Source organism: Bidens hawaiensis, unplaced genomic scaffold, assembly GCF_021521415.1.
Source record: "Bidens hawaiensis isolate Kalapana, Puna unplaced genomic scaffold, B.hawaiensis_p1.1 tig00022193_1, whole genome shotgun sequence".
Lineage (NCBI taxonomy): Eukaryota > Viridiplantae > Streptophyta > Magnoliopsida > Asterales > Asteraceae > Bidens > Bidens hawaiensis.
In genome coordinates, this window is record NW_027493448.1 from 261357 (window position 1) to 270813 (window position 9457).

The following is a 9457-nucleotide window of genomic DNA, read 5'->3' on the forward strand; positions in this document are numbered from 1 at the left end:
TACTTAACCCAACCCTTTATTTATTTTTCTTTTGCTTCTTCAAAATTAATTAATTAATTAATTAAATATTAAAAAGTAAGTTTCATGAAAAGAATGGATTTTAACATTAACCTTTTACAACAATAATGTTAAATTTGGAAAAGGTTTAGATGCCTTCAAGAGCAAAGAAACTTAGGTATAGAAGCCTTCAAAACCTACGAAACTATGGCCCAAAAGTTATGTACAAAATAATAATATGAAATCAAGGGTGGCTTTTGTCCAAGGTAACGTACCTTAACCTTTCCCACCCATTAAACCCATCCAACTCCCATTCCTCAAACCTCCTCCTAATTCACATTATTCTAAACACACCCCCACAAAATCATTTATTTACATTTCCCATCCCATAAATATTTACGTTTTACCTGATCCCATCCGTTTCAATGCCAAAACAACCAACTCTCGGTCGCCAACGGCGCACCAACCCCGTTGTCTGGTGCTTCGCCATCGTCTGCTCACTCATCGCCACCACCGTCATCGTCGCTGGCATTGTCATTTTCTCTGGCTACCTCGCCCTCCGCCCCAAAAATCCCGGTTCTCACCGTCCGCGCCTCTCGTCTGGACCATGTTGACTACTACCAATCTGGCCTCCTCGCCGTCAAGCTAACGATCGTCATCCGCGCTGAGAATCACAACCAAAAAGCGCACGCGAGCTTTTACGATACAAGCTTGTTGCTCGGGTACGAAGGCGTAAACATTGCCCGGCTAGTGGCGAATCCGGAGGAACGTTACATGACGGAGCAGTCGTTGAAGAGAAGTAAGGTGATGCTGTTTGTTTTGAAAGGGAGTTCAAGAACAACTTGGAAGGTTAAATTTACGTTACACATGTATTGTGAGCTAGTTGTGCCGGTTAATGGCAGCGTTCTGCATTCTCATTGTAGCACAAAATCATATTGATCATTTTTCTTTTTCTTTTTTATTATTTTATCTTTCCATTAAAAAAAATTTAGTTATCTACAATTGATTTTAGTTATTAGTTTAAGATAAGCCAGGTAGTGTTTACGTTAAAATATAATGCAAGCGAACAACAAGCTCCGCCACCGTCTCTTTATGAATTACAAAGCCCGATCTTTTAAAAGCTACATTCGATGATCTTGGAAGCATTTGCTCTTCACGTCCAACCCGCAAACCCGTTGCACATAAGTTTTATTAGATGGTTCACGGTTCTTGAAAGTCATTTCGGTGGCCACTATCCAAAACACGTGAATTCGTTTCATGCGTATTTTTCGTAACTTTTTTAGGAGTCGGGTATGTTATTTGAACAGATAGTAATTGTGTTGGGTCTCGATGGTGACCAGTCAAAAATATTATTTATTAAAATCGGTAGAATAACTATCTCGAATAATAATTAATCCAATTAATTAATATATGTGCAACGGAATAAAAACGAGTAATCAACATTTTAACGAACCCGACATGATCCGGTTATAAAATTATACGAGCACGGTAATAATAAACAATTTATTTTAACTACTGATGAGATAAATTATACATCAGTTAATGAATAACCGGTTGAGACACAGAGGTTCAACGAACCGAAGCTAGTACACGAACTGAACAACGAGGGGCGTAGGTGGCATACGAGCAGCAGCGGTGGCAGCCGGCTGATGTACGACAATAGAGGCGACGAAGGCTGGTGCGGCGGACTAGCGCGACAATGGCTGGCGCGGTGGCAGCTTGGTCCAGCGAAGGCTTGTAGCTTGCTGCTGTTGGGTAATTCACCAAAAAGGTTTATTGTTTTTTCTTGTTGTGTACGAGAGAGGTGCAGGGAGTATGATTTTGTGATTAGGTTATTATTATATCCTTAATCATAATATTAACCACTTCTCGGCCTTCAAAGCCCAAAACGTTCGGCACATGTTTAAAAGGCCGTAACATTTATTTAATAAATAAACATTATATATTAGGGGAGGTTATCATACAAAGTAAAATATCGTACTAAACGTGAGAACTGAACAAATATTGAAATTTGGGCGGTGGCATAGTTGTAAATAACAAGAAATTGATTCTTCCATCACCCTTCACAAATCAAATCGCTTGGCATCTTCATCAGATTTAATCAATTCCAAATTTCCATCAAAATCGCTCTGCATCTTCATCAAATTAACTTGATTTTAGAACCAAAATCATGAGTCTACACTTCAGTTTGAGTTTTGTGATCATTCAATTGAACCCACGTAACTAGCTGATTAAAGATTCTGAAGTTTTAGGGTTTTAAAGCATGTTTAGGTGTAGAAGAAGATATGATAATTACTCTACTAGAGTAATTATTTATATAACTAGAGTAATTATGAAATCAAACAAATTACCAATAACTAATCTATAACTGATGAACGAACCCACCAATAAAACCCATTGTTTCATTAATTACTCTACTTACATAAGTTTATTACTCTACTTGTAATATAATTACTCTATCTGTAATTGAAAATTACACTACTTGAAGTTGAAAATTACTCTACTTTAAATTGAAAATTACACTACTTGTAATATAATTACTCTAATTGAAATTGAAAATTACACTACTAGAAGTTGAAAATTACTCTACTTGTAATATAATTATTCTAATTGAAATTGAAAATTACGCTACTTGAAGTTGAAAATTACTCTACTTGTAATATAATTACTCTACTTTAAATTGAAAATTACACTACTTGTAATATAATTACTCTAATTGAAATTGAAAATTACATTACTTGAAGTTAAAAATTACTCTACTTGTAATATAATTACTCTAATTGAAATTAATATATCCCCTCGTCAGAAAGCGTTGTTTGAGTGTCTTCGGGCTCCTCGGGCTCAAGATTTCTTAAGTGTTCTCCCTATTGAAGGATTGGGCCAACATATGTCGGCTTTGGAGTACCGGGCCATCCTGAAGTATCGGTTAATGATCCCTTTGTTTCCGATAGATGAGCCGTGCCCGGTTTGCCGTAAGGTTTGTTTGGATTCTTTTGGCAAGCATGCGGTTCACTGCAAAGGGTTGCCTGGGTTTAAGTACAGGCATGATTTGGTGAGGGATGTTCTATGCGATGTTCTTAAACGAGGAAGAATTTCGGCTAAAAAGGAAGCCCCCGTAAACTTTCTTACGGATCCTCAAGAAGGAAGATCTACATTACGACCGGCCGATATTCTTGTTTTTGGGTGGGTAGGGGGAAAACACGCTTGTGTCGACCTCACAGGAGTGTCCCCTCTTGTTGGGATTAAGGACACTGGGTTTGTAGCAGGCCAGGCAGCATTGAAGGCGGCATCGGGCAAGGTTGCTAAACACGAGAGAGCTTGTTTGGAGAATCAACACGTGTTTATCCCCTGCGCCTTTTACACTTTTGGTTTCTTAGCTCTGGATGCCGTGGACCTTTTGAATAGGGTTCAGAAAGCTGTGTATAGTAACATATCAGCCCATAAGAATCGAAACTTTGTTTTAGTCGGATTGGGTTTGCTATCCAAGAGGGGGTTGCGGCGCAGCTTGTTGCCCGCTTACCTGCCACTTCATTGTAAATCGTTTGGATGTTTCTATGAAGTAAAATCCATTTTAGTAAAAAAAAAATAATTACACTACTTTAAACTGAAAACTATACTGAAGTTGAAAATTACTCTACTTGATGTTTGATTTTAGCCTAATTACATATCGTCTCTTCAAACTATCACAATTAATTAATTGCCTAATTCTAATTGATTTTAGTTTGTACAAGTCTTGTTTTATTGATTTCGAACACTTTTAATTTCATTTGACCAATTCTCTTCATATATTATTTCAATTGATTAATTTGGTTGATTTCACCTAAATCCCTTGAAAAAAAGTCATGCTATGTTTTTTGAAGATCAAATTCTATTTTAATTGAATCATTCAATTCAACTGATTTCATCAATTAATGGGTTGTGGGTGGATGATATGACGAAGACATGTGGGAGCGATGGTACGATTAGAGAAGGGAGAGGTCGATTAGTAAAGAAATTGCAGAAAATAGATGTGGGAGCGATGGGTTGTATGTGAAGGATGAAATAATCCTGTAATTACTAAATTGCCACTGTCAAATCCTTTAATTCGTACGTCTAGTACGCTTTTTTTATTTGTATTTGATCTTTTGCCTATATATTATTTATAACTTTTATAAAACAATAACTGTCTTATATATATTTAATTATACAAGATAATTATATAATCATAATCTGTTTCATTAATGGTTCATGTATAGCAGTTAATCTCGTTAAGTGGATTTGATGTTCGTTGCCCAAGATGTGACTCTTACGGGTCATAGCTCGGTTGACCGCGTTAACTTACTTTAACCAGTCCATTATTTCCAAAAGTCTCCCACTTGGACGTCTTTCGATTAAACTCGTTAACGCTGATAGCCAGCGGTGCTCTAGCTACACATGGTTGCCACAAACAAGGTATGACACTTTAAAGTCATAACCAAAACGTCTTGGAACATCCAGTTTAAAGACAATGAGTTTATGATAATCGTTTTCATCTATCCTTTATGTTTAAGACATCAATTGAACAATAAGACTGATATACATCTATTTATACATATCGAATCCCTTGTAAAGTTATGTATATTTAAGGATTTGAGTTCGGTTTAGTTCGTGTTTTGTTGATCTTTTATTAATTTAGGCCTCGCTTAATCCAAATTTTGAGGACAAAACTAAAATCAAACGAGACCAAGAGGAGTTGGCTAGTGGTACTATGTTTGATGGTGATGAAGAGATTGAGGTTGCTGATCTTCCAAAGCAAGAAAGTGAAACTGTGATTCAAGTAGAAGATACAACTCATTCAGAGTATGAAGAGCCCAAGGTGGCCATTGTGAATACTAGGCCTTCTCCAGTACTTATTAATCCAAACAACAAGTGTGGGGATGAAGGCTTGGTAAACAATGAAAAGAATGTAAGCATGCAAGATATTGGGCAAATAATTAAGAAGCGGCCTCACAATAATCATTCAAGTAGCATGCCAATCACTGTAAAGCGGTTATGGACTTGGCATGTAAGCTACCGAGCGCATATTGGAAACTCGGTGGGTAAGTGTGCACTTCGACCACCGTGAGGAATTCAGGTATTGTCGAGCTGTAGACATCAATTCAGCGCTAACCGGGAGGCAACCCGGGGTTTGTAAGTATCTTTCCAATTTGTTTTTATTTGAGTTATTATCTGCTGTATTTTGATTTATTGTATATTTTGTTGTATTTGGAACTCTGTGGGTGTAGTTCACTATAAACCCTCACGAGACCTCACTCGTCCACCCGGGCTACTGGGGGGTTTAAAGGGCTTGTTGCATACGCTAAATACAATCGTGATTCATACGAAAGTGAGTTAGGTCTTTTAACGCTTTTAACTTGTTTAACAACATTTATTATGAAACGACTTAATTCAGCTCGATAATTGTTTTAATAAAACTAATAGAAATTCATGTTCATAACTCTTAAAAGACCTATGTTTTACACTTGTGAGAAGCTTGCATCTACACATCTCGAGATTTCGCAGGTTCGGTTATCAGTTTTGGTAATTGGTTGAGACGAGTGTGTACGAGTGTTTACAAGAGTTCGCGAGCCAATTGTTCCATTCTATTGTCAATGATATCAGGTGATTTCAGCTTCATAATCTATTTTGTTTTAATTAGTTTAAATATTAAAAGTGTAATTGTATATTTGCTAGGAGAACCGTTACATTTGAGCCCGAATTTTTAAAATTGCTTAACAATCAAAAAGTCAATTCCAACCCCGTCCCTCAAATGTTCATTAATTGTTTAAATATTTTAACATTGAGGACAATGTAAACCTCAAGCATGGGGATGGGGGGAATTTGAAAATTTTAGCCCGATAGTACCTCGGAGAGTGTTCAGAAACCAAAGTTATTAACTGTTAATTATTGTCATTAATGCCAAGTTATAGGTTTCTGGTCATGGTTGGTTTTTCAGCTTCTTGATAGTTTTACTCACGAATGTTTTCAAAAAGAGAAGTTGAAAATGGGGTCGTTTAGGCGGGGATAACGAGTCAAGGGGACGGGTATACATGTTTCATATCGGCAGCCCATTATTCCAGACATATTGTGAGATGGCCCCCTATACTTAATACACATACTATATAATAGATATAAAACATGTCTTACACCATTGTTTGAGGGAAACCAGTATGTTTTATAGAGTTAGAACTTGCTTGTCACATGCTTATCGAAACCTTAATACCACCACCTGTATGGAGACTAGGACTTTAGAAAACCCTTACGTACACTTTTCCCCACTAAATAAATTTCCTTACCCGGCATTATTCCCCTAGGTGCCCATTTGGACCATATTCCTTTTCATTTATTAAACTGAACATTACACACCATTTCATCCTTGGCCTTCACTTTATTTTAACCCTGTGTGATGAAATCCAATTCGTTTTCGAGTTGTATATAGTCAGTTGTTGAGGATAGTACACAATGTACGTATGTCTCGGTTGAGTTGTAAATATGTATTTATCAGAGTTTTATATTTATTTGCTTTAGTATACTGTCTATCAGTAGTAAAAAAAAATTAGCAAAAAGCCAAAAAGAAAGTTAGTTCTTATTCAGTTATGTAATTAGCAGTCTGTTTATTTTTGATTAGTTGTTTGTGTATTTGTAAACTGGGTTACATCCACCTTAGTCACCAAATATGCCTATTCCGCACCCAACCTAAGCCCCAGCAAAACCTTAGTCCGAGTCTTTATGCAATCGGTGAGTAATGGGTGGAGATAAGACTGGCCTGCAAGCTTATTAAGTTGTGACTCATATTTGGTATTTGAGGGCAGAGACATATACTGGCACATCTTTTGCTAGTCCAGATATTAAACCGAGAGGAGTGTTGATAGTGTGAGGGGTATGATCATGTATGCCTTAACCGAAAACAAAGTACACTCTTCTGGATGGCTCTAATGTTTTTATTATAGCACTTAACCGTATTTGTGGGATGTCAATCTAGAAAGTGTCAGTCTGGGAAACTGGGTATGACCTTAAACCTTACTAGTATTAATGGCGATAATTCACATACCTATGATGGAGGTTAATGTTTACTTTAGAGTTTTGCTTGAGGGCAAGCAAAAGATAAGTGTGGGGATGTGATGGTCGGGTATTTTGTATATATATTAGTGTATTAATTATGTAGTTTTATTGACTATATTGTTAGAACTTTGGTACTTCATACGTGCTTTTGTATTTCAGGTAATTGATCGTTAAAGATGCTAAACGCGAGACCTGTAAGAGCATGGAATGATATCCCGGGAAGACCGAAGCATGATTTGATGTCTTGGGAAGTGTTACAAGGATTCGGGAAGAGTATGGATGAGAAATCATAAGCCAATGCTAAAATTGAACAAGATGGGTTGACAAAATGCGACCTTGAAGTAAAACAAGCATATCCTGAGCTAGAAAATGAGTTACGGGAGCCATAATATATGAATTTTGGATTTCTCGACGAGAGGAATCCAAATATGAGGTTTTCATAGGTAGCGGTACGCGACGGATAGGTTCTATGGCCATCGCGATACGTGATGGTCTTAAAAAACGTGAAAAACGGATTTTGACCTATATCTTCAATTTTCCGAACCCTAATAAGGATTGACGACTTCCAGCAGCTATTAGGAGATTTTGGGTGAATTTCAGGGCTACCAATCATCTCTTGATTGATCCTAGTGGTCTCCCTCATCATAATTGAAGATCTATCGATTACGATGCTCGGCTAATCTTCTCCGAATCATACCCGGGATGTATAGTTTGTAACTTTTACAGTTTTTCTCATGTGATTAAGAATATTATGTATAATTGTTTATGGTTGATATATGATTACTGATGTTTAGTATTTCTGTGTGTTCAGTCGGGTTAGGTTTACGTTGGTCAGAACGATTTGTTACCAGTTGCTAGATAATTGATCATATGATTGTTTGATTAGATTAAATACGATAAAACATATAATTGCCCTTAACTGAGTCACACTGGCAAGGACCGTTTGATAACCAGTGCCGTGTGTAAAGCGATTATTGATGTCTAAGGTTTTTCTGATTGATCAGTCTGTAGTTAACCAGTAATAATTAATCTGTTAGGTTGCATGAGATTACTATAGGTTGCTTACTTGAATTCCCGGGTGTGATTTGCTTTGTTAATTGATTGAAACTTCTTTACTCGTTTGCTTGTTTAACTCTAAATTTAAATCATTGCTTGTGTGATCAGCACTAAATCTGTTACTTCATTATATTAAAGTTGCTTACACGAATCACATTGACCACATACTCCTAGTGGATACGATACCTTACTTATCCTATCTAGATAGTTTAATTAGGTTTTTGATTGACTCAAACGACGGTCATCATAGATCTTTTAGTTTTATTAAATTTTATTACGTAATAATACTTGCTTAATATATATATATATATATATATATATATATATATATATATATATATATATATATATATATATATATATATGGTTAGTTTCATTACAGAACTCCAAAAAATTTAAGAACTTTGAGAACTCATAACAACCAACTATTTTTTTGAATTTTTTTAATATATTACTATTGTTAGAGAGTAATTTTATCATATTTCTAAAATAAAGTTTTCATTACATATGTAAATCACAAGTTTACATATGTGTAAAATTTGTGTAATAACAAACTTACATATGTGTAAATAAAAATTTAGATATGTGTAAAAGCTAATATTCATAATTATAATCGTAAAGATAGATATAAAAACTAATAAAATACACTTCAATAACATGACTATACAAAAAGTTTTATAAAAAACGTTAGTTATTAAGAGTTCCTTCAAGTTCTTAAATAATTTAAGAGTTCTATAATGATACTCATTCCATGTATATATATATATACAAACATATATATATATATATATATATATATATATATAATGGTTATAAAATACATCTTTGTAAAAATAAATCAATTAGTTGCTTCATATAATGTATTTTTGTGTTCATTATAATAGTAATTTAACCTATTAAATATATATTTAATAATAATTTTTATTAATATAGATCTTTAAGAAAACTCTTACAAGTTGTATTATTTATGTACATGTTGGGCAATATTTAATTGTTTACGCTTATGTAATTGGGCTTTGTTTTGGCTATTATATGTAAACCAAAATTATGGATTTCGGTGGGCTTAGTAAGTGTTTGGGCTTAGGGTTTAGCTTATACTATATATATGAAGTATGTGGGTTGTTTTGTGGTTGGTCGATCACAGTAGCGAGAGATGAGAGATCAATTGTTTGTAATCATTATTGAAGGGCTTAAGCACCAGACGTTATATAGAAAGTGTGTTTTGAAACATTCTAGTCTGTTCGTTGTGTTTGTTTTGCTTTGAATCAATCATTGTTAGATTCCACCTAACAACGGATTTACGTGATATCACATTGAAAGATCCATTCTCGGGACTTACAATTGG

The 9457-nt window shown here is 35.1% G+C and overlaps 1 pseudogene; it reads left to right on the top strand.

Annotated features, from left to right (window-relative positions):
• Nucleotides 1-422: 422 nt before the first annotated feature.
• LOC143564977 (uncharacterized) lies at nt 423-936 on the top strand (annotated as a pseudogene).
• Nucleotides 937-9457: the final 8521 nt, after the last annotated feature.